The sequence below is a fragment of the Balaenoptera ricei genome, chromosome 9, assembly GCF_028023285.1.
Source record: "Balaenoptera ricei isolate mBalRic1 chromosome 9, mBalRic1.hap2, whole genome shotgun sequence".
Classification (NCBI taxonomy): domain Eukaryota; kingdom Metazoa; phylum Chordata; class Mammalia; order Artiodactyla; family Balaenopteridae; genus Balaenoptera; species Balaenoptera ricei.
Window position 1 is genome coordinate 53,387,883 of NC_082647.1, and position 26,676 is coordinate 53,414,558.

The window sequence follows — 26,676 nt, forward strand, 5'->3', positions numbered from 1 at the left end:
ACACCCCAAAACACACCACCAAACGTGGACGTGCCCACCAGAAAGACAAGATTCAACCTTATCCACCAGAACACAGGCAATAGTCCCCTCCACCAGGAAGCCTACACAACCCACTGAACCAACCTTACCCACTGGGGACAGATACCAAAAACAACGGGAACTACGAACATGCAGCCTGTGAAAAGGAGACGCCAAACACAGTAAGATAAGCAAAATGAGACGACAGAAAAACACACAGCAGATGAAGGAGCAGGGTCAAAACACACCAGACCTAACAAATGAAGAGGAAATAGGTAGTCTACCTGAAAAAAAATTCAGAATAATGATAGTAAGGACGATCCAAAATCTTGGAAATAGAATAGACAAAATGCAAGAAACATTTAACAAGGGCGTAGAAGAACTAAAGAGGAACCAAGCAACGATGAAAAACACAATAAATGAAATTAAAAATACTCTAGATGGGATCAATAGCAGAATAACTGAGGCAGAAGAACGGATAAGTGACCTGGAAGATAAAATGGTGGAAATAACTACTGCAGAGCAGGATAAAGAAAAAAGAATGAAAAGAACTGAGGACAGTCTCAGAGACCTCTGGGACAACATTAAACGCACCAACATTCGAATTATAGGGGTCCCAGAAGAAGAAGAGAAAAAGAAAGGGACTGAGAAAATATGTGAAGAGATTATAGTTGAAAACTTCCCTAATATGGGAAAGGAAATAGTTAATCAAGTCCAGGAAGCACAGAGAGTCCCATACAGGATAAACCCAAGGAGAAACACGCCAAGACACATATTAATCAAACTGTCAAAAATTAAATATAAAGAAAACATATTAAAAGCAGCAAGGGAAAAACAACAAATAACACACAAGGGAATCCCCATAAGGTTAACATCTGATCTTTCAGAAGAAATTCTGCAAGCCAGAAGGGAGTGGCAGGATATACTTAAAGTGATGAAGGAGGAAAACCTACAACCAAGATTACTCTACCCAGCAAGGATCTCATTCAGATTCGATGGAGAAATTAAAACCTTTACAGACAAACAAAAGCTGAGAGAGTTCAGCACCACCAAACCAGCTTTACAACAAATGCTAAAGGAACTTCTCTAGGCAAGAAACACAACAGAAGGAAAACACCTACAATAACAAACCCAAAACATTTAAGAAAATGGGAATAGGAACATACATATCGATAATTACCTTGAATGTAAATGGATTAAATGCTCCCACCAAAAGACACAGACTGGCTGAATGGATACAAAAACAAGACCCATATATATGCTGTCTACAAGAGACCCAATTCAGACCTAGAGACACATACAGACTGAAAGTGAGGGGATGGAAAAAGATATTCCATGCAAATGGAAATCAAAAGAAAGCTGGAGTAGCAATTCTCATATCAGACAAAATAGACTTTAAACTAAAGACTATTATAAGAGACAAAGAAGGACACTATATAATGATCAAGGGATCGATCCAAGAGGAAGGTATAACAATTGTAAATATTTATGCACCCAACATAGGAGCACCTCAATACATAAGGCAAATACTAACAGCCATAAAAGGGGAAATCGACAGCAACACAATCATAGTAGGGGACTTTAACACCCCACTTTCACCAATGGACAGATCATCCAAAATGAAAATAAATAAGGAAACACAAGCTTTAAATGATACATTAAACAAGATGGACTTAATTGATATTTATAGGACATTCCACCCCAAAACAACAGAATACACATTTTTCTCAAGTGCGCATGGAACATTCTCCAGGATAGATCATATCTTGGGTCACAAATCAAGCCTTGGTAAATTTAAGAAAATTGAAATCGTATCAAGTATCTTTTCCGACCACAACGCTATGAGACTAGATATCAATTACAGGAAAAGATGTGTAAAAAATACAAACACATGGAGGCTACACAATACACTACTTAATAACGAAGTGATCACTGAAGAAATCAAAGGGGAAATCAAAAAATACCTAGAAACAAATGACAATGGAGATATGACGACCCAAAACCTATGGGACGCAGCAAAAGCAGTGCTAAGAGGGAAGTTTATAGCAATACAAGCCTACCTCAAGAAACAGGAAACATCTCGAATAAACAACCTAACCTTGCACCTAAAGCAATTAGAGAAAGAAGAACAAAAAAACCCCAAAGCTAGCAGAAGGAAAGAAATCATAAAGATCAGGTCAGAAATAAATGAAAAAGAAATGAAGGAAACAATAGCAAAAATCAATAAAACTAAAAGCTGGTTCTTTGAGAAGATACACAAAATTGATAAACCATTAGCCAGACTCATCAAGAGAAAAAGGGAGAAGACTCAAATCAATAGAATTAGAAATGAAAAAGGAGAAGTAACCACTGACACTGCAGAAATACAAAAGATCATGAGAGATTACTACAAGCAACTCTATGCCAATAAAATGGACAACCTGGAAGAAATGGACAGATTCTTAGAAATGCACAACCTGCCGAGACTGAACCAGGAAGAAATAGAAAATATGAACAGACCAATCACAAGCACTGAAATTGAAACTGTGATTAAAAACCTTCCAACAAACAAAAGCCCAGGACCAGATGGCTTCACAGGTGAATTCTATCAAACATTTAGAGAAGAGCTAACACCTATCCTTCTCAAACTCTTCCAAAATATTGCAGAGGGAGGAACACTCCCAAACTCATTCTACGAGGCCACCATCACCCTGATACCAAAACCAGACAAAGATGTCACAAAGAAAGAAAACTACGGGCCAATATCACTGATGAACATAGATGCAAAAATCCTCAACAAAATACTCGCAAACAGAATCCAACAGCACATTAAAAGGATCATACACCATGATCAAGTGGGGTTTATCCCAGGAATGCAAGGATTCTTCAATATACGCAAATCAATCAATGTGATACACCATATTAACAAATTGAAGGAGAAAAACCATATGATCATCTCAATAGATGCAGAGAAAGCTTTCGACAAAATTCAACACCCATTTATGATAAAAGCCCTGCAGAAAGTAGGCATAGAGGGAACTTTCCTCAACATAATAAAGGCCATATATGACAAACCCACAGCCAACATTGTCCTCAATGGTGAAAAACTGAAACCATTTCCACTAAGATCAGGAACAAGACAAGGTTGCCCACTCTCAGCACTATTATTCAACATAGTTTTGGAAGTGTTAGCCACAGCAATCAGAGAAGACAAAGAAATAAAAGGAATCCAAATCGGAAAAGAAGAAGTAAAGCTGTCACTGTTTGCAGATGACATGATACTATACATAGAGAATCCTAAAGATGCTACCAGAAAACTACTAGAGCTAATCAATGAATTTGGTAAAGTAGCAGGATACAAAATTAATGCACAGAAATCTCTTGCATTTCTATACACTAATGACGAAAAATCTGAAAGTGAAATTAAGAAAACACTCCCGTTTACCATTGCAACAAAAAGAATAAAATATCTAGGAATAAACCTACCTAAGGAGACAAAAGACCTGTATGCAGAAAATTATAAGACACTGATGAAAGAAATTAAAGATGATACAAATAGATGGAAAGATATACCATGTTCCTGGATTGGAAGAATCAACATTGTGAAAATGACTCTACTACCCAAAGCAATCTACAGATTCAATGCAATCCCTATCAAACTACCACTGGCATTTTTCATACAACTAGAACAAAAAATTTCACAATTTGTATGGAAACACAAAAGACCCTGAATAGCCAAAGCAATATTGAGAACGAAAAATGGAGCTGGGGGAATCAGGCTCCCTGACTTCAGACTATATTACAAAGCTACAGTAATCAAGACAGTTTGGTACTGGCACAAAAACAGAAATATTGATCAATGGAACAGGATAGAAAGCCCAGAGATAAACCCACGCACATATGGTCACCTTATCTTTGATAAAGGAGGCAAGCATATACAGTGGAGAAAAGACAGCCTCTTCAATAAGTGGTGCTGGGAAAATTGGACAGATACATGTAAAAGTATGAAATTAGAACACTCCCTGACACCATACACAAAAATAAACTCAAAATGGATTAAAAACCTAAGTGTAAGACCAGACACTATCAAACTCTTAGAGGAAAACATAGGCAGAACACTCTATGACATACATCACAGCAAGATTCTTTTTGACCCAGCTCCCAGAGAAATGGAAATAAGAACACAAATAAACAAATGGGACCTAATGAAACTTAAAAGCTTTTGCACAGCAAAGGAAACCATAAACAAGACCAAAAGACAACCATCAGAATGGGAGAAAATATTTGCAAATGAAGCAACTGACAAAGGATTAATCTCCAAGATTTACAAGCAGCTCATGCAGCTCAATAACAAAAAAACGAACAACCCAATCCAAAAATGGGTAGAAGACCTAAATAGACATTGCTCCAAAGAAGATATACAGATGGCCTACAGACACATGAAAGAATGCTCAACATCATTAATCATTAGAGAAATGCAAATCAAAACTACAATGAGATATCATCTCACACCGGTCAGAATGGCCATCATCAAAAAATCTAGAAACAATAAATGCTGGAGAGGGTGTGGAGGAAAGGGAACTCTCTTGCACTGTTGGTGGGAATGTAAATTGATACAGCCACTATGGAGAACAGTATGGAGGTTCCTTAAAAAACTACAAATAGAACTACCATACGATCCAGCAATCCCACTACTGGGCACATACCCTGAGAAAACCATAGTTCAAAAAGAGTCATGTACCAAAATGTTCATTGCAGCTCTATTTACAATAGCCAGGACATGGAAGCAACCTAAATGTCCATCGACAGATGAATGGATAAAGAAGATGTGGCACATATATACAATGGAATATTACTCAGCCATAAAAAGAAATGAAATGGAGGTATTTGTAATGAGGTGGATGGAGTTAGAGTCTGTCATACAGAGTGAAGTAAGTCAAAAAGAGAAAAACAAATACAGTATGCTAACACATATATACGGAATCTAAGGGAAAAAAAAGCCATGAAGAACCTAGTGGCAAGACGGGAATAAAGACACAGACCTACTAGAGAATGGACTTGAGGATATGGGGAGGGGGTGGGGTGAGATGTGACAGGGTGAGAGAGTGTCATGGACATATATACACTACCAAATGTAAAATAGATAGCTAGTGGGAAGCAGCCGCTTAGCACAGGGAGATCAGCTCGGTGCTTTGTGACCACCTAGAGGGGTGGGATGGGGAGGGTGGGAGGGAGGGAGATGCAAGAGGGAAGAGATATGGGAACATATTGTATATGTATAACTGATTAACTTTGTTATAAAGCAGAAGCTAACACACCATTGTATGGCAATTATACTTCAATAAAGGTGTTTAAAAAAAAATAAAATAAAGCTTGTGTTTCCTTATTTATTTTCATTTTGGATGATCTGTCCATTGGTGAAAGTGGGGTGTTAAAGTCCCCTACTATGATTGTGTTGCTGTCGATTTCCCCTTTTATGGCTGTTAGTATTTGCCTTATGTATTGAGGTGATCCTATGTTGGGTGCATAAATATTTACAATTGTTATACCTTCCTCTTGGATCGATTCCTTGATTATTATATAGTATCCTTCTTTGTCTCTTGTCATAGTCTTTATTTTAAAGTCTATTTTGTCTGATATGAGAATTGCTACTCCAGCTTTCTTTTGATTTCCATTTGCATGGAATATCTTTTTCCATCCCCTCACTTCCAGTCTGTACGTGTCTCTAGGTCTGAAGTGGGTCTCTTGTAGACAGCATATATATGGGTCTTGTTTTTGTATCCATTCAGCCAGTCTGTGTCTTTTGGTGGGAGCATTTAATCCATTTACACTTAAGGTAATTATTGATATGTATGTTCCTATTCCCATTTTCTTAAATGTTTGGGTTTGTTATTGTAGGTGTTTTCCTTCTGTTGTGTTTCTTGCCTAGAGAAGTTCCTTTAGCATTTGTTGTAAAGCTGGTTTGGTGGTGCTGAACTCTCTCAGCTCTTGCTTGTCTGTAAAGGTTTTAATTTCTCCATCAAATCTGAATGAGATCCTTGCTGGGTAGAGTAATCTTGGTTGTAGGTTTTTCTCCTTCATCACTTTAAGTATATCCTGCCACTCCCTTCTGGCTTGCAGACTTTCTGCTGAAAGATCAGCTGTTAACCTTATGGGGATTCCCTTGTGTGTTATTTGTTGTTTTTCCCTTGCTGCTTTTAATATGTTTTCTTTACATTTAATTTTTGACAGTTTGATTAATATGTGTCTTGGCATGTTTCTCCTTGGAGTTATCCTGTATGGGACTCTCTGTGATTCCAGGACTTGATTAACTATTTCCTTTCCCATATTAGGGAAGTTTTCAACTATAATCTCTTCACATATTTTCTCAGTCCCTTTCTTTTTCTCTTCTTCTTCTGGGACCCCTATAATTCGAATGTTGGTGCGTTTAATGTTGTCCCAGAGGTCTCTGAGACTGTCCTCAGTTCTTTTCATTCTTTTTTCTTTATCCTGCTCTGCAGTAGTTATTTCCACCATTTTATCTTCCAGGTCACTTATCCGTTCTTCTGCCTCAGTTATTCTGCTATTGATCCCATCTAGAGTATTTTTAATTTCATTTATTGTGTTTTTCATCGTTGCTTGGTTCCTCTTTAGTTCTTCTACGTCCTTGCTAAATGTTTCTTGCATTTTGTCTATTCTATTTCCAAGATTTTGGATCGTCCTTACTATCATTATTCTGAATTCTTTTTCAGGTAGACTACCTATTTCCTCTTCATTTGTTAGGTCTGGTGTGTTTTGACCCTGCTCCTTCATCTGCTGTGTGTTTTTCTGTCTTCTCATTTTGCTTATCTTACTGTGTTTGGGGTCTCCTTTTCTCAGGCTGCAGGTTCGTAGTTTCCATTGTTTTTGGTATCTGTCCCCAGTGGGTAAGGTTGGTTCAGTGGGTTGTGTAGGCTTCCTGGTGGAGGGGACTATTGCCTGTGTTCTGGTGCATGAGGCTGGATCTTGTCTTTCTGGTGGGCACGTCCACATCTGGTGGTGTGTTTTGGGGTGTCTGTGGCCTTACTATGATTTTAGGCAGCCTCTCTGCTAATGGATGGGGCTGTGTTCCTGTCTTACTAGTTGTTTGGCATAGGGTGTCCAGCACTGTAGCTTGCTGGTCATTGAGTGAAGCTGGGTCTTGATGTTGAGATGGAGATCTCTGAGAGATTTTCACAGTTTGGTATTACGTGGAGCTGGGAGGTCTCTTGTGGACCAGTGTCCTGAAGTTGGCTCTCCCACCTCAGAGGCACAGCCCTGATGCCTGGCTGGAGCACCAAGAGCCTTTCATCCACATGGCTCAGAGTAAAAGGGAGAAAAAATAGAAAGAAAGAAAGAAAGAGGATAAAATAAAATGAAATAAAATAAAGCTATTATAAAGCAAAGCTATACAGACAAAATCTCACCCAGAAGCATACACATATACACTCACAAAAAAAGGAAGGGGAAAAATTAATATATCCTGCTCCCAAAGTCCACCTCCTGAATTTGGGATGATTCGTTGTCTATTCAGGTATTCAACAGATGCAGGCACATCAAGTTGTTTGTGGAGTTTTAATCTGCTGCTTCTGAGGCTGCTGGGAGAGATTTCCCTTTCTCTTCATTGTTCGCACAGCTCCCGGGGTTCAGCTTTGGATTTGGACCCGCCTCTGCGTGTAGGTCGCCTGAGGGCGTCTGCTCCCCGCCCAGACAGAACGGGGTTAAAGGAGCAGCTGCTTCGGGGGCTCTGGCTCACTCAGGCCGGGGGGAGGGAGCAGTACGGAGGAGGCGGGGCGAGCCTGCTGCGTCAGAGGCGTCGTGACGTTGCAGCAGCCCGAGGCGCGTCATGCGTTCTCCTGGGAAAGTTGTCCCCGGATCACGGGAGCCTGGCGGTGGTGGGCTGCACAGGCTCCCGGGAGGGGCAGTGTGAAGAGTGACCTGTGCTCGCACATAGGATTTTTGGTGGCGGCAGCAGCAGCCTTAGCGTCTCACGCCCGCCTCTGGGGTCCGTGCTGATAGCCGCGGCTCGCGCCCATCTCTGCAGCTCGTTTAGGCGGCGCTCTGAATCCCCTCTCCTCGCGCACCAGGAAACAAAGAGGCAAGGAAAAGTCTCTTGTCTCTTAGGCAGCTCCAGACTTTTTCCCGGACTCCCTCCCGGCTAGCCGTGGCGCACTTACCCCTTCAGGCTGTGTTCAAGCCGCCAACCCCAGTCCTCTCCCTGGATCCGACCGAAGCCCGAGCCTCAGCTCCCAGCCCCCGCCCGCCCTGGCGGGTGAGCAGACAAGCCTCTCGGGCTGGTGAGTGCTGCTCGGCACCAAGCCTCTGTGCGGGAATCTCTGCGCTTTGCCCTCCGCACCCCTGTGGCTGCGCTCTCCTCCGTGGCTCCGAAGCTTCCCCCCTCCGCCACCCGCAGTCTCCGCCTGCGAAGGGGCTTCCTAGTGTGTGGAAACCTTTCCTCCTTCACGGCTCCCTCCCACTGGTGCAGGTCCCGTCCCTATTCCTTTGTCTCTGTTATTTCTTTTTTCTTTTGCCCTACCCAAGTACGTGGGGAGTTTCTTGCCTTTTGGGAGGTCTGACGTCTTCTGCCAGCGTTCAGTGGGTGTTCTGTAGGAGCAGTTCCCCGTGTAGATGTATTTCTAATGTATCTGTGGGAAGGAAGGTGATCTCCGCATCTTACTCTTCCGCCATCTTGCCCTATCCCAGCTATATTATTTTTAAAGTTCTTCTCAGTCTTTAGGGCCAATGAACAATAAAAGATAGTAGGGAACTAAAGCAGTTATTTGAGTTACTCTCTCAAAAATTCTAACTAGTTACATATGTGCTACATAATTGAAGCCAAGACAGATATTTTAACTGAAATAGATAAATAATTCCTTTGGTTTGCTAATATGATTAACATTTATCTGTATCTGAAAAAGCCTACTAATTTTCAATGTTATGTTTTCTATTAACTTCAGAAAAGCTCTCTTCTTTTTAGAGAAGGTTGTAAATTAAATTCAGTGTCTTTTTTATCCTTAAAACACATCTGCAGGCCATCCAGGTGACAAGCATTATCAGCTACACGTTGCTGAGAGATGAAATTGGATTTTATAAGCTGCCTTGAAAATTATGACATGTTGAGCTCCTTGCTTTAGTGGAAGCTCGGCTTACACACTACTGAGTTGAATGGATCTTTATCTTGTCTGTTGGGTGAGTAACTCCTTTTCCTTCAAACTCTCCTTGATATCCTCAGAATCACAAAATACAAGAGAGTTCTACTTGTGGGAGGTGAGAAGCTCTTTGGTGTTAGGGGCTAAAGGAAGTTCATCCGTACACTTCTCTGTTCTTTAGACCCACGTAGAGGGATTGTGCTCACTCCTGGGGTTCTACTCAAACTGACACTTCCAACCGAAAGCTTAGTTAAGGACAAAGATAGAAATGCTGAAGTCTCATAAAATATAAAGAAATTACATTGGTATACATTGGTTTTATAGCTCCAGGAACTATAGGAACACAGATAATACATAATTACTCAAAGGATGACATTTTTGGAAAAAAACTTGGTCTCTGACCTGCATAGTCCTGTCCAGTACTATAATCCTTGATTCAGAAGACCCCCTTGTCTTCCCTTCCAAATGGCCATCTTTGATTTTTCTGCAAGTGGGAAAATTCCAGTTGGGTTCTCATTGGATGTCTCAGTGAATTTATGAGACCCCGATTTTCTGGCAGGGAGTAAAAGAATGCATGCAGTTTGATTTTTCTCTTTTGAGTCTTTCCCTTTGGAGGTCTTGCTTAGAAGTTGCTCACTATTAATTTCAGCTGTGGCCCCGTGTGAGCTTCTGGCCTCCAGTATCCATTAGGATACTTGCCCTTTATTCACAAAGAACCCTAGTTCTGAAATGATGTGAACTCTTCTTTTTCCCCTTCTTTTGAATATATATACCTTTAAATGTACAAGTGTCAGCTCCTACATTTTCATAACTTCTGAATGGATTTCATAGAGGATACATGCCCAGCAAGTCTGTGACCCCAATTTATTCCTCATTCTCTGTTCTGTACTCATACTTTACTGATGAAAAAGAAAATAATGCTATGACTTGATAGCTCGGTGCATTTAGGAATCTCAGATATATGGATGAGGTAAGGTCCTAAGGAAAAGTTGCGTAAACTGGAGTCATAAAAAAAGCACACTGCCGAGACTGTCTTTGAAAATGTGTACCATGGAATAAAGGGGCTGATTTTGCCACGGCAGTAAAATTGCAGTAGGTCAGCTCCTGCAGCTTTGATTGCTGCTTAGAAGTTCAGAATTCAGATGTTATGAAAATGCAGGAGCTATCACGTGTGCATTTAAAAGACATATTTTAAAGGAAAAAAAGTTCAGATCACTATTGAATCTCTACTCGCACAAAATGTAACATTCTCTTATTTATATTTCAAATTGGGCTTTCTGTAACATTGGCACACAAGACATTGAAAACCATGGAAATTGCGTAATTTAATATTAGGGCTTTTTTACTTGCCAAGAATAGGGCCAATTCTTATTAAATAGAACAGCTAAATGTTACATTATATAATGCCATACCTCACACAATAAACCAATTTCAACTTAAGAAATTAGTTTTGCATAAGCCTGGCTATTAGTATCAGCTGCCAGGGGACTGATGTGTTCATTATTTGTATTCTCCCTTGTTGAGGTTTTACTGTAGTGGGATTTCTGTACATGAGTTCTTGAGAGAGTACGTAAAATAGTGAAAGGCTGAACATTTCTCTGAGAGGTTTGAGGCCTGCAGAATTCCACCCTGACCTCAGTGGAGTGCTCACAGAGGTCAGCAACGATATTTTGGGGAAGCAGACACGATTGCTTCCTCACCTAGGCTAACTACTGAAAAACCAGGAACTTTCCCCACTAAAGAAATACTTTGAGAGGTAAGTAAAAAACAAACAAGCAGACTATTTATCTTTAATGTTCCCCCTGGAGAATGGCTGCTTTTTAAAAAAATATTGCGTGCCCAGGAGAGGAGAATTACTCAGTAGCAATCTGCCTCTTGACTGAGTTCTACCTATTTTGCTCACTGTTTCATTTAAAACAAGCTTTTAATTTGCTGTTTTCTTTTTTAAATATTGCTATCTGTTGATGTTACCATGGTAGCCATGCTTTGGCAACCAAGCATGAGTGCTGCCCAAAGAGTAGTCAAAAACCAGAGAGTAAAACAGTAATAACATAGTGAAACTGCCCGCATTCTCACCTGTGGAACCTCCGTACACCTAGCTGGTAATGAAAAGATGGAGAAATGGAGGGTGTAACCTTGAGTGGAGACAAGTGAAAGGAAAAGGGTTTAAAAAAATGGTGCCCACTGAAGGCTCATGTCTTTGAAGTAATCATGGCATTTTTTTAAAGTTTAACTGGAAGTAATCAGAAAATCTATGCTTGGTGTGGTGGGCACAGGCAATTTAGAAAGCAATTCCAGTAGACCACCTAAAGAACTAGCTAGGTTGGGAATGGGCGTGGCTGAGGAGGAGAGAGAATCGCCCAGACCATCGTGTGGATAAGGTAGTTTGGACAGACGCCTTTCCCAACTCAATTGTAAGGCCATCATATAATGGTAGAATGTGCGTGCGCACACACGCGCGAGTTTGTGTGTGTGTGTGTGTGTGTGTGTGTGCGTGTACACGCACATGGGTGCCTGTAGGGAGTGTTTCTCTAGTTGAGTCTAAACTGGGCTTCAAAATCTGGCTGTGTTTGACAGAGAGTTGGTGTCCCCTTTCCTCTCCAGCAAATATTTGTATGTGAGCGTGATTCAGAAGTGATTTAACTAAAAAGTTTGTAAGCCATTTTTTTTTAGTGCAAGGACTCTTGAGAGAAGGCTAGAGGCTCATGGTTGTTATTTCTTAAGTAGAGCTCTCTAGTAGAAGGTCTGTTTACCTCCTATGTATCCCTTGAATCCGTTTTCTTCTCTCTGTTCCCGCTGATAGTGCTTTTAGTTTTGGTTCTTCTCACCTTTGTCCTGATGGCAGTTGCTCTCCAGCATTTTCTCCCTAGAATCCATCCTTCTATCGTTTGTTGGCAAAGGGATTGTACTATAATTCTGGACTGATCACAACACTGTCTTACTTAAAATCTTGTAATGAATTCTGGCCACCTTTAGGAGCAAATCCTCACCTTGTGCTTCATGATAAGTACCTGCCTACTTCTGGCCTCGTTCGTCAGTTGATCTCCTCTCCTCATCACTTGTCCTACACCGTTAACGAATCTCCGTCTAGTTCCTGAATCCAGCTGATTTCATGCCTTGCCTTCTCTGTGTGCCTGGAACCCTGCCTTTTCCCCTCCCTCTCCAACCCACCCTTCCCTCCAACTAGCAAGAAGGGAGCAGTTAAGAAAGGAAACTGATTAGCCGGTTGGCTTTATAACTCTGTTTTGAAATGGTAACTGATCAGAAAATATTTTCTGACTCATTTTCCAGATCAGTTTATACAAAGAACTTAATGCTCTCTCTCAATTTTGTTAGGAAATTCAGTTCCATTTATTAAAGTACATTGAGATTTATTGATAAGGCTTTGTTCTTCTAATAAGGACTATTATTTGCATGAAGCAGTGTAAAATACTAATGTTTCTGAGAACAATCCACATTTGGTTTTGCAATATTTAAAAAATCTGGTCAAACTAGGAAACTCTGGTCAAATTTCACTAATTGGCAACAACAGCAGTAACACTAATCTTCATCTTGTGGTTCTAGCAGAGGCATCCACAGTGAGCCAATTGGGGGCAATATAGCTGTGAGGAGAATGACCACAATCTCTCAGTTATTTGGGGGCTATTCATATCATAAGAGTGTATACTGGACAGTATCTGGGTATCCCTTCCTTATGAATTTGGAGAAAACTAGATGATTGACCATTCATTGATAACAGGTCAGTGCTGATGTTTCAAAAAGTCTAAATTAGTGACTTAGTCTGGAGAAATGGGATGTTGAAAATGGAGAGAACCTGTCTTGAAGTAGTTCCTAACCTTGGGTAAGTCCCCTTACCCTTCAGCCTAAAGCATTACTTCTTAAACTTTCGTGTACATCAGAATCACCTGGAGGGCTTGGTCAACCATGGCTGGGTCCCATCCTCAGAGTTTCTGAATTAGTAGGTTTGGGGTGGGGCCTGAGAATGTGCATTTCTAACAAAGTCCCAGGTGGTACTGATGCTGCTGGTCTGGGGCTAGACTTTGAGAATCGTTGGGCTATAGAGTATAAAAGTGCCTGCACTCTACTCCATTAATTAAGGGCATAATTATAAACATGCCACTGCTCTTTGAGGTATAGTCACTTTTGTAAAATGTAGGTAGGAAATGGTTACAACACACAATTAGAAAAGAGAACTAACATAGTTCGTTAGTCTCAACAAAATTATTTAATACCTTTTCCCTAGAGAGAAACAAATACTCAGAAGAGTAAAAGCAAGAGAGAATTGTATCAAAAGTTCCCAGCAAGACTTGAGTTTAGGCAGCACACGGGAGGTAGTTTAAAAAACACATGCACACATACTCGTACCGCTTTTTAATCCAGTATATTGCTGCCTCTTAATTGGCTGATAAATAAGCAACAATAGACTTAAGCAGTATCAAATTATAGTAGACACTGCTGTGTGAGTCTCAAAATAGCTGAGAATTACATTTAATTATAGTAATAGAAAAGGAAGATTATTTTTGCTTGTTGGGGGAAATAAAAATATCATGTGTACTAAAATATCCAGCACATTCTTTTTTATCCATCTCAGTTATTCCTCGTGCAATAACACTAACCAGAATCAAACCCATTTTCTTTTGCAGTTCACTTTTTCATAATGGGACAAGTGATAATAGAATGAAGCAACATTAGTATTTGTTTTCAAAAGCAATGGTTGGGCTCTGAGATGAGTGCATATTCAACACAATCTCGTGCTCGTTCTGTCACTTCCATTTGCAATACTGTAAAATTATTTTTAATTTCCATATGATCATCCTTTGTATTATCTGTCCTCACACAAAGATTAAAATATGATTTGCTATAGCAAGAACATCTACCAGTATATTTTCAAGTCTAGGGATGGGATACTAAACCTTTTCTAGATAAGTCTCAGTTATCCAGAAAACGCAATTAATCAGAGCAACTCATTCCTTGAGATTTTGGATCTATAAGATGTTTCATAGATGAAAATGAAATTAGTGGTCCCCAATGCTTTTGAGTTATTTTCTAAATCTGATAGTAGATTATGCTGAGATGCCCAAAGCAGCTATGTCCACAGAGCAATTTGACATATAGATCAAATACATAAATATAGTTTTATTAGCCTAGTATTCTATCCAACAGATAATTATATATATTCTAAATTCTGAAAAGAAGTATCATTCATATAGGAAGTGAATTAAGAAACAAAATAGTTACTTTTATTATTCCCTTTTATAATATTTAGAATTTATATATAATGCGGTCATATAGAAATTAAACCAAGAGTATTTCAAATAATAAAAGCAATAAAAGGAGCATATTCAGTAGTATTGAAATCCGTATTGTCATAGTGAATGTTCTGAGATTTATAAGATTAACTGTGTCATCACCAGATTTAGGGAGTGATTTAGATCATTGAAGTTTTTGGAAATCATTTTAGTGAGGAGAGTTCCCTTTATCTTATTGCAACCACACAACTTACAGGAGCATCGTGAGAGCATTCACTTCAGCTCAAAACATATGAGTTTATTAGCCTAGAAATTCAGACCTCCTGACTCATCTACAATATGTATTTGAGTGAGTTGCTGTTATGAATTCAACCTTTTGGAACTTGCCACCTCTCTTCTCCATTTCAGTGTTAGACTCTTCTGTTGCTTACTTCTCATCATAATTAATTAATTTATAAATAATGTATACCTCATCTTCTCCCAAGAAAGGATTTAAGGAGGCTGCATTTCACTAGGAAACTACCATAGGTATATAATGAGGTGGAGTTCAGTATCCTCTGCGTTCTCTCTTGGTGGCTGGAAGGTCACGCCTCCTTGTCTGGGAAAATAGTGCACCACAGTCTCCTTTGCCAGAACCTCCCTTCCTCCCACTCTGCCTGGCTCACTTTGGGGGTGGTGGTGGGCTGATTGTCCTTGTCCTAGCCATTAGGGACACAGACCAGGTTCAGATTCTGTTTCTTCCACATACTAACTTTGTGGTCTGGGGCAAGGTACTTCATCTCTGAACCCATATTCTATCCTTACAACAGGGATAATAATTGCAGTTATCTTACAGGGTTGTTCAGAGGATTGATGAGTTATTACGCATAGAATCTTAGAAAAATGCCTGGCAGGTAGCAAGCACCACTGGAGTGCTAGCCATTGGTATTCCACACCCTTCTGTTCTCAGCTAAGATGCTGTTTCTTCAAAGAGCCTTCCCCGAGACAACACCTCAAGCCAATGCTGTATGACCGCAGGAGCCTGCACTTTTCCTTATGATTCTCATCATCATTTGCTGTTGATGTTGAAGGCACCATGAAGCTGTAAGCTCCAGAAAGGCTAGAATCTGTCTGCCTCAACACTCTCTCTCTGACGTCTGGGACAGTGCCCAGCACAAAGCAGTCACGCGGTTACCGTGGAGGGAGTGAATCCAGGGAGTACCTGTCTGTAAACCTGCTAACGGAGATGAGATTACAAGTAATTATTTTGTTAGTTTTGCAAATTTTTGTTTTCTAATTTTTAACAATTAATATTTGTTTTCTTTATGTAATAGTAAAAGAAAGTAAAATTCTGTTATACCACCCTTATTGTGCTATTGTCAGTCACTTCAGTAAGGCAGCAAAGGGGCTGTAGGACGGAATTCATGTTACTGACCTCAGGTTCGGCTGCTCGCCACTCAGAAGCCGATACTCAAGAGACAGGTGTTGATTGGAAAAGGGAAGGTTGCTTTATTCAGGAGGCCAGCAACCTGGGGAGAAGGCAAACTCATGTCCCACAATCAACTTTGAAGATTCTGCTTGGTCATGAAAGTTCTTAAAGGGAAAAAGGTGAAGTATTTCAGTTAATCATTGAGGAAGGGGGTCGGACTCGTGTCATCTTGCACAGTGTGCAGGCTTGTTTACTCCTTGTGATCTTTCTTTAGGTGGTATCTTGTTGACACCACCTGCTCATGAGATTACTAAAGGGGAAGCTGGCCAAAAGATCTAGGCATCTGTTAATTACGTATTCTTCATTTCTACTTCTTTAATCTAAGGAAAGAATCAATAGTTTAGGCAAGGCATTGTGTGATCAAAAGATTTGAAAGGTGTGCTTGGGATGGAGGTTAGTTAAGCATGGGGGCATCTGGTGTAAAGATTAGTTAAAATATAGCTTTACTAAAGTGACAAGACAAAAGGCCTCCTGCAGAGAGCTGCTTATATTCACATTTTTTTTTTTTTGTGGAACTTTGAAGTAGATTAGCGGTTCTCAATTGGGGGTGATTTTGTCTGCTAGGAGACATTTGGAAATGTTTGGAGACATTTTTTGGTTGTCTCAACTGAGAAGGTGCTATTGGTATCTAGTGTGTAGAGGCCGAGAATGCTTCTAAACATCCTGCGATGCACAGGACAGCTTCTTCCCTTAATGAAAACCATCCAGTCTGAAATGTTAATAGTGCCAAGTTTAAGAAACCTTCACATAGATGGATGGCGACGTCTACAAAAAGTGAGTTTGTGTAACTTTCAAAATTGGTTGAGCTGCTAAGTAATAGAACATCAGAATTTTGAAAATTAATAAAATTGATTGTAATTTTTTTTTTAAATTGGCAGTTTGTATTTGCTTTGTGGTATGATTTGCTGGTAATTAAGTAGCAATGAGTATTTAATGTAGTATATTGACCAATATCATCTGTGTCAGTAGAGAACTTTATAGTGTGCTATATGGGTTTTTCCCTTTACATCCAATTGAAGTGGTTTGAAAAGAAAAGTGTCAACTGACTGCTTGTTTACACACTTCTAAATGCCCAATTTGACAGAGTGTTTTTTAAGAGAGCAGTTTATGAGTCACTTTAGCTAAAACTGTTGGGCATTGCATACAAATAACCATATTGCTTACAGATTGTTGTTTTATAGCTCTGGACTAATAAAACAGAAGTAAGGTAGGGCTCTTTAATGTTTATGGAGCTTGGTCTATTTGAATTTGAGTTTAACATCTGGGAGCGTATCAGCCAGGACAGGCTAGGTTATGCTGCAGTAAGAACATCTCAGTGGCTTAACCCAACAAAGGTTTATTTCTTCTTTGGAGTCCACTGTGCATCTGTGTGAATCTCCCAGACAATTGTCCCTGTTTGACAACTCATGCTTCCAGGCTGAGGAAGGTGCCATCATCTTGGAACATATGGCCTTATTAGTCATGTGGCAGGGAAGATAGAACATAGGAAATTGCAGGTTAAATCTTTAGAGTTTTCACCTGGAATGGACATAGGTGACTTCCAGTCACATTTTCTTGACCCAGCAAATTACATGGGCAGATTTAGGCAGTTGGGGCAGTTTAATCCTCCCATGTGGCATTGGAGAAGGAGAAATTCCTGAGTGTGAGCTGTCCTAACTAGCTTTCGTATTTGTTTACCTTTATATGTGGTTATTCAGGATGGTTATTAAGAAGGTATTTGCTAAGTGCACAGATGCCATATCTCACACCAAATTATTCTAATTTCATTACGCTCATTTGGGGTCTGTATTTATATTTCACTTAATGTATTTGTAATTTGCTTCTAAATGTTTGGGCTTCTAAATGAGAGTCTGTACCAGATGCTACAGTCTCTGGTTTCTCAAATGGGCTAACACATTCCATAGGGTATTGAATGCTAAAGGATAAAGATGGTGGCCTTTGCATTTTACATAATGGTAAGTAATCACAACATAATTTTTGTGGTAAAACAAAAACAAACACACCTCAGAATACCAAAAAAATGATGAATTTTTAAGAGAAAATGTAAGACCTCAGTGAAATTTTATGCTGAAGCAGATTGCTTATAGCTATGTCTCAGAGGAACGTATGTACTTTCCTCTGCAACAAAGATTACTTCACTGGGCAGGGTTAAGAAACACTGCTTGTGCACCTACTTTGTTATTCAACTTTGATTTGGATATTTCCTTAGTCGTCTTCATTTTGGTAGAAATGATCATATCATGTTTTTGACAGTGGAGCTCCTTCAGGAGCCCATTGTTTTATTCATCATGAAAATGAGGTTTTCTTTTGCAAAGAGGAATTCAGAATTTCTATTCTGTGTCCTACTAGTAGTTAGGTAGGAGAAACTGGATAATAAAATCGACCATTGTGTTTGTTATTCTAGACCACCTCATGGAACTGTGGGAAGATACTGAACTATACCCACTTTTCCTCATTTTACCATGTGATTCTGTCTATTTATGGTCCATACTACCTATAGCTATTTGAGTCTGTATTCATTCATTCATCAGACAACTTGAGAGCATCTACTGTGTGTGACTGGCATTGCGCTAGGTGCTGAGGATTAGGACAAGATGAGTAAGACAGTTCTTACCCTCAGAGACATTGTGTCTGGGACATAATGGCTGCAGGGGTTGTGAAAATCTCTCATTCAGTTCACGTATATTTATTGAGCACTGGTATGTGACAGGCACCCAATACTACAGCGAATAAGAAGCAGTAGAGTGTAGTGTGTAAGAGCCAGACAGCCTGGAATCAGATTACATTGTGGGGCTTCATGGAAGCTCTTTAACCACCTTATGCCCCAGTTTCCTCATATGTAAAATTGGGGTGATGCAAAATTTACTAATGTTATAGAATTCTTAGGAAGATCCTATGAGTTGGTATATATAAATCACTATGTAACTTTTAGCTCCTACTATTCTTCGTCACATTTTTTCCCTCATGCTTTACTCCCTCCTCAAATCTATATTCTTTCCCATCTCTCCTTTTCATTCCCTTAGACCAAGCAGTCCCAGTAATGAATCATTAATTTGAATATTGTAGTTTATCAGTAACCTGTTAAAAATACTGCCCGTTAAAAAAACAGTGAAAAAAATATAGCTCTAGCATTTTCTATAACCCTTTCTTTTGTTTGTTTCTTTGTAGTCATGAAAAAAGCCATTGCAAATCACATTCTTCAACGGACTTAACCAGGTAAGATGTTTGATCCAAGGGCAAGACGACCCCAATCAGAAGTTGTGTTTTGCAGGAGCCTCTTCCACTTTGCCAGATGCTGAAAGTCTGGAATGTCTCCTGTCCGCCCCCATTACCAGGGCCGTATGCTTGTTCCACGAGCATAGGTGGGCCTTCATCAGGGGGGCACACAGTTGTCAACAACCTGCGGGGTTACCTTGGCAACAGGGCAGCCAGTACCGGCTACTTAAGAATTTTATACTGCCTTTATGAAGTGCTCCACCAGTGTGGTTTAACTTTGCAAAGAAATAGGTGTGGAGAGAACTCAGTGGAGACCCATTCTTTGTCAGCATTTGCATTTTATAGGAAGCATACATATACGTTTCCCATTTCTATAGTAATATGGCTTTAATCTTAACGAATGCCATTTTGGTGGTTCTCTTCAGAGAGTGGAATTAACATTCACATGTGAACAGAAAATGTTAAAGTATTATTAGTCTTCGGAGGGTTTTGCTTCTGGCTATGCAGTTTTAGAGATTTCATCTTGGTTAAGGGGAAGCAAAATACCACCATTTCTGCTTGTTAGAAGGAAACTCTCCAAGGTTTCTGTCTATTTCAGGCCAGGGTTTTGATTTTTTCAAAGCAGAAAAAATGTTTTTTCCTGGACCCTGAATATAACCTGAAGTCAAAAATCAATTGAAAAGCCAGCAAAAAATTGGCCATGAGTGCTGTTAGAATCCTTTATTGGTAACAGTTTTCTGGTTATTACTGACACATTTCTTAATTAACTGCCTAGGTCGTTAATATAGTTCTGTGTAATTTAAGAAACTCTAATTTTTTGGTCCTTATATCTTGCCTCGCTCCACAAAGAGTGTAAGTTGACAAACCCCATTTTGTGCTGATGAGAACTTGGCTTTAAGAGTCATATAAAAGAATGGGTTTGAGAATACTGTTTAATTTCATGCCTTTGCTGCCCGTCTTTTCTCTAAAATATGGAGCCCTTCTTGCTCAGCTACTCTCCAAGCCGTGATCGTTTTACCTTATATAGAGATTCTTGCTTATCAGATAAACATGTGCATAGTATCCCAGATTTTGGTTATATAGTAGTCAGTATGGGGGTGTGAAACTTAACTTTTGTTAGTGTAACTTCACTTACACACATAGACACACACCTGCCTTTCAAGTGTAAAATTTATCTTATAGAATCTAGGTTTTCATCCTGCATACTTTTGTACTTAAAAACAAAGTATAACATTCCAAATCCTAAGGTGGTGTTCTGTCATAATAAAGACAGCCTTCTCACTAAAAGAATATTTATCAAGGGCCTTATTGAACGATGCGGTTATCTTTTTAAATCCTCCCAAGGGCTCTACAAGGTAGATATTGTTATCCCCATGCAACTGATAAGCTAACTGAAGGTCTGAGATGTTAAAGGACTTGGCTAATGTCACGGCTTTTTTTTTTTTTTTTTTTTTTTTTTTTTTTTTTTTTGACATTTAGCCATTTATTGAAATATATACATATATACCAGAAATTAAAGGGAAAACAAATTCCCCACCAACACAGCTTTCCCCTACCCCAATTCTCAGAGGCTGGTTATTTATTTATTTCCCCCTCGTGAAATGAGGCTTCATCTACCTTGAAGTACATTCCCGAACAAGAACACAGGATACACTCTCAACTGATGATGGAGACCCCACTTTCTAGCAGAAAGGAGAAGTGAGGCTCCCGGTGTCATAAAGCTCCACGCACTACAGAATTAAAGCCAAGGGTGGCAATGACCCCAAAGTAATCTGACAGCCATCTGGAAGTCGGGCAGTTGGCAGCCGTGATCCATCTATTACAAGGCCACTGTTATCACTGTGTTGTCTTAGATTCTGGATTTGTCTACGTGGCATCCGTTCATCACAGGGTCAAGTACATTAACTATTTTCCTCTTTTCCATATTCTTTTTTTTTTTTTTTTCACACACACACACACTGTATTTTATTTTTACAAGAGATAAATCGACTGACACCAAGCATTGTACATGGATGACCACAACAAAAGCAACAATGATTGCAATTACCAAACATGAAACACACTCATACTATGTCATAGTGTCACGGCTTTTAAGTGGTAAAGCTGGGATGGATTCAGTCACGGCAAGCTCTAAAGGCAGCACTGAATTTCAGAGTGGTCCTTGGACCAGCTGCCTCAGTGTCTCCTGGGAGTGTATTAAAATGCAGAATCCTGGGCCCCAATATCATGGGATCTGAATCTGTATTTTAAGATAATCAGGTGACTTATATTCATATGAAAATTTGAGAAGGGGTGTATGTTTCTTAAAAAATAACTTCCGGGCAGTTAACTATCAGACATTGAAAGCATTCTATTTAAGACCCTTTTCATCTTTGGGCCTTTGTGATTTTTACCTAGTTAAAGATTAGATTATAGTTCATTATCCTTCAGCTGTTTTGCTTCTGTATCTGGCTTTGAGCTAGTCTGACAAGGGTCATGTGTCATGCTGGCTTCTGTGACATTTCTTAGTGATCTGTTTTGTGGTATTATTGTTAGTTAAAATGACCTTGTGACTATAAAACAAGAAAAATTGATTCTGTCCTAACTGCTTGATCTTTCCATGTATTCAGGTAATCTTCTTGTCACATTCTTCACCAGACTTACCTTTGCTTGTTTAATTCTTGAAAAAGGTTGACTTTTTTCTTGTCTACTAGTTCAAATCATTAGAAGTGACTTGCAATGATAAAACCTACTTAAAACAGGCAAGATAAAAGGAAAAATTATAGAAACAAATTTAAGAAGCTAAAACATACTTATATTAAATGAATATGAAATGAATTAGTTGCTGCCATTGAAAACTGAACTTAATTCTCCTCTTTCGGGAAGTGAAGTCAAACAGGGAAGTGTAAGAGGCTGCCGAGCTCTCAAAGTAGGATGAATAGAATCATTCATGTTCATCTGGAGAGAAACACATTTTCCTGCAACTGAGTACTAAGAGGAATATATTAGGTGTCTCTTTGTATAAAAGGTCATAATGTAACATGACGTATAATGTCATATTTTTTTAAAAAGAAAATGAAAAGAATTTAAAAAATATACCTCTCTTATGTTAGTCTTCAATAAATGCTAAGGTCATGAAGTTTAGATTTTGTGAAGTGATTTTGGGGAGGGAATGAAAACAGTATGATGATAGTATATTGTTTCTTGATGATTAAACAGTTGAATACAGTGACAAGAGCTTGAGAACTTTATCTAAATGTGTAATTTAACATGACCTTTGGACTGAGACTTCCTCTTGCATTAGGTATATCTGAAGTGGGCTTTTTTGGCAATCACTTCTGGATTTTCAGATGAGTGTGTAAAGTAATAAAATGTTCTGCTATTGGCTCAAGGAGGCTTAGAATACGAGGCATGTCGGCGGGAATGTTGACATCCCGTTGTGAAAAGCATTTTTCTTTTCTTTGTGGGAACTCTCACTGTTGCAAACCTCTTCTGATTAGATAATGGAGGAGACCAGTTTTTTGAGAGCATGTAGGTTAGTCGGCAACCCTGTAACGAAAGAAGCAAATCTCAAGTATCTTTCCCAGAATTGTTACGGATGATCATTAAAGACTATGGCTACATGAATATATATATTGGGTTGACCAAAAAGTTTGTTCAGGTTTGTCCATAAGATATGTTATGTAAGATGTTATATATTTTGCTGAAAGCAGATTTTTTTAAAAATGAAAAATCCAGTGAACCATGTTTGGATCATTCAACATTAAACCATTTTGAGGCTCAGTTTTGTTCCAGTTTCTCTCTAAACAGTGGAATAATTATTGAACAAAGCATGACTCAAATCTCAAGGTGTTCTCAAACTGGTAAGGGAATAAAATGCTCTTAACCTTTATATAAGTAGAAATAATATTTTATACGTTTATATTACGAATAAGGATACAGCCCTAAAAAAACTGGTTGATATTTTACCCCAGAATCATTGGAAATACTTGCTAAAAGTGCAGAAAGATAATTCATGTGAGTACCAAAATCTCCATTTTAAACAAAACCCCGAGGTGATTCAGATGCAGGAGTCTTTGGTGGACACTTTGAGAAATAATGGATGAGAATGGTAACCTTATGTTTAATGGAATGACTGGTCATTTTGGGTACTTGGAGACCCAGTTAAAGTGTAATGACTAAGGTCATCTGTAAAGACTGATCTTAATAATCACCTTACAATTTTATTTGAAGCAGGTTATCCATGTTAATCTCCAGGCATGAAATGTAATGATCTGTTTTATTATTGTTAATTTATGCTCAAGCTTCCTTTTACTCTTCTTTTTAACCAACATAACAATTATATAGGCTAACTATTTGCCTCAGGGAGATGCTGTAATAGGACTAATTAAATATTTAATATTTTAAAGGACTTAAACAACCTTGTAAGTAATACGTTAAGAGGAGATAAAATCATGATGTTCCCTTTAGTTGGAGGAAAGTTAATGAAGCCCTGGGATCAGGCATCCCTTTAATGCCCATGTCTTGTATCTGTCCGGAGGCAGGAGAGCATAATGGTTAAATTAATGGCTTTGTAACTCATGGCAGATTTTCTACTTCCTATCTGTGAGGCCTAAAGCAAATTTCTTAGCCTTTGTAAGCCAATTTCTTTTTTGTCACCTATAGCGTGGTAATATGAATACCGTCTACCTTTCTGGATTGTTGTGATGGCATATAATATATGTGTCCAATAAAAGAAAGTGGTTTTTATTAATATGAATTAATCTCATAGACTACAGATTTACCAAATTTGAGACTTATAGATTTCTCTTTTTAAACTAGAAATGTGGCTAGGATTTTGGAAATGGATATGCATTTTTAGAACTGATCTCAAATCTGGAATGGAGAAAGAGTAACAGGAGGGAGATAAGTAGGAGGAGGAGTAGGAGAAAATACCCCTAAATGCAACCTCAAACATGGGCTAAAAACAAAGAGAAAGCAATTTCTGTGCAGAGGATGGAGACTTATTGTAGATATGTATAGTCGGTACAAAAATGCCCTCACTGGGGCTTCCCTGGTGGCATAGTGGTTGAGAATCCGCCTGCCAACGCAAGGGACACGGGTTCGATCCCTGGTCTGGGAAGATCCCACATGCCGCGGAGCAACTAAGCCAGTGTGCCACAACTGCTGAGCCTGTCCTCTAGAGCCCACAAGCCACAACTACTGAGCCTGCGTGCTGCAACTACTGAAGCCCGCGCGCCCATGCTCCACAACAGGAGAGGCCACCACAATGAGAAGCCCGCGCACCACAACGAAGAGTAGTCCCACTTGCCACAACTAGAGAGAGCCCGTGTGCAGCAACAAAGACGCAATGCAGCCAAAAATAAATAAATACAATAAATAAATTTTTAAAAAAATGCCCTCACTGATGTGGACAAATCACAGAATCATCAAATGTCAGTGTATAGAGATCATATAGGATATGATTCATTTTCTAGGTCACAGGTTAGTAAATGAATCTAAATTCATAGAATGTTTTCATCATGATTTTTTTTTTAATGGCATCTTATTTTTTCAAAGTTCACACAGAAAAAGGAACTAGACAAACCAAGTTCTAGAAAAGTTATCCTTTTGACAACTAAATCAGAATTAATTGAATAAGCATTTAAAATACATAAACAGGTACATATAACATTTTCTGAAAGCTTGTTCTCTGATTTATTAGATCTTTTTTTGAAGGTTTTTCCTTTACAACTAAAGATGTTCTGTGAACTCCTTTCTAAAGGAAAGTCTGAATGTAAAATTTGCCCATGTGGTTTTTCCTGATGATACGAATTGCAAAATTTGGGGAGGCCCAAATAATGAGATTTCATTGTACATTCCAAGTCCCCCAGCCTTGTAATTAGCTTCATATTCTATAGACAAAGGAAGCCATGTTCCCAACTCTGTTCATTCATTCAACAAATATGATTGCTGCTGTGTGCTAGGTCATTAGAAAAGAGAGTGGAGCTTAAATTGTCTCAACAATTATGTATTTTTTCTGGTCTTCTTAATGTACCATCACTAAGTATTCTTGATTAATTCTTAAAAATTTATTAGCTACATATAGGTTTCATGAGAACTTACTGCAAAATCAGGGTGAGGTTCCACTTACCTTTCATCCAGGACAGGTACAGTTGATCCATATTGTTCATGGGTTCCATTTTTGTGACTTCTCCTATTCACTAGAATTTCTCTGTAACCCTAAAATCAGCTCATGGCAGTTTTTTTCTTTTTCTCTGATGGAACTGTCCTGTATCTTTTTTTTAATACTTTTATTTTATATTTTTATTTTTTTATTAAATTTTATTGAAGTATAGTTGATTTACAATGTTGTGTTAGTTTCAGGTGTACAACAAAGTGATTCAATCATTGAGTAGAGTTCCCCATGCTATACAGTAGGTCCTTGTTGGTTATCTATTTAATATATAGTAGTGTGTGTATTTTAATCCCAAGCTCCTAATTTAACTCTCCCCCATGTTTCCACTCTGGTAACCATAAGTTTGTTTTCAAAATCTGTGAGTCTGTTTCTGTTTTGTAAATAAGTTCATTTATGTCTTTTTTTAAAATTAGATTCCACATATGAGTGATATCATATGCTATTTTTCTTTCTCCCTCTGACTTACTTCACTTAGTATGATAATCTCTAGGTCCATTCATGCTGCTGCAAATGGCATTATTTCATTCTTTTTTTAATGGCTGAGTAATATTCCATTGTATATATGTACCACATCTTTATCCATTCCTCTGTCATGGCAGTTTTGAGGTCATCATGGACATGTGGGTGAAGAATTTGAGTTGACCCATGTACACGGTCCCAGCTGGGGTTAAACAAGGCTGATGCTCTGCTCTCTTGATTCAGCTCTCCTAAGGTAAACACACGTCCTTGACTTGGTCTGTTTAGTGCCATGGTTATTGCATTCTCCAACTTTTTGTTGGTGATTTAAAATGGACTCTAAGCTTAGTGCTGAATGGCTGTCAGGTGTTTCTGTGCAGAAGAAGCCTTTAATGTGCCTTATGGAGAGAATATGTGGGGTAAAATTCATGCAGCTATGTTGGCCATGATTTCTACATTAATGAGTCAACAGTATACATTTAAAAAGGCATCTTTAAAACTGAAACATACATAAAACAGAGTTTTGTATTGGTTGGTTGATGAAAATACTGTGATCAGAGGCTTGCAGGAATCTAACCCTCTATTTCTCCTGGGAGCATCCAGTGTTTCAGGGTTTTCAGTGACTTGATAGAATATAGTTACCATGAACAAAGAGAACCAATTGTATTTGCCTTTTTTGAGGAGTTTGAGAAATGCTTGTTCACCAATTATCCCTTTTAATGGAAGCCGAGACCATGATTCTTTCTGACCCATAAGCAACTAGTAAGTAAATACAGAGGGATGGAAAAATGAAAATTATACATAAGGCTCAACCATAATTTTTGTTTCTTTCCTTATAAACTGAAAACATAGACAAGCCTGCTGCTCATGAACAACAAAATGAACCTAGAGGGTTTTGAAGCCTAGAAAAAAGTTTGTAACTTGATGGAAATCTCTTAGTGGGTAGAGATTTATCTGTCCTGTTGGTTACTTTATCACCTGTGCCCA

General features: G+C 38.8%; 1 long non-coding RNA gene across 1 annotated transcript in view; it reads left to right on the forward strand.

Moving 5' to 3' along the window:
- The window catches only part of LOC132371955 (uncharacterized), a 329,599-nt gene that overhangs the window by 119,596 nt on the left and 183,327 nt on the right, over positions 1-26,676 (forward strand). Inside the window, exons 2-3 of the long non-coding RNA XR_009505027.1 lie at positions 9,026-9,183; positions 19,029-19,076. This is a non-coding gene — a long non-coding RNA (uncharacterized LOC132371955). The remainder of the gene's footprint in view (positions 1-9,025; positions 9,184-19,028; positions 19,077-26,676) is intronic.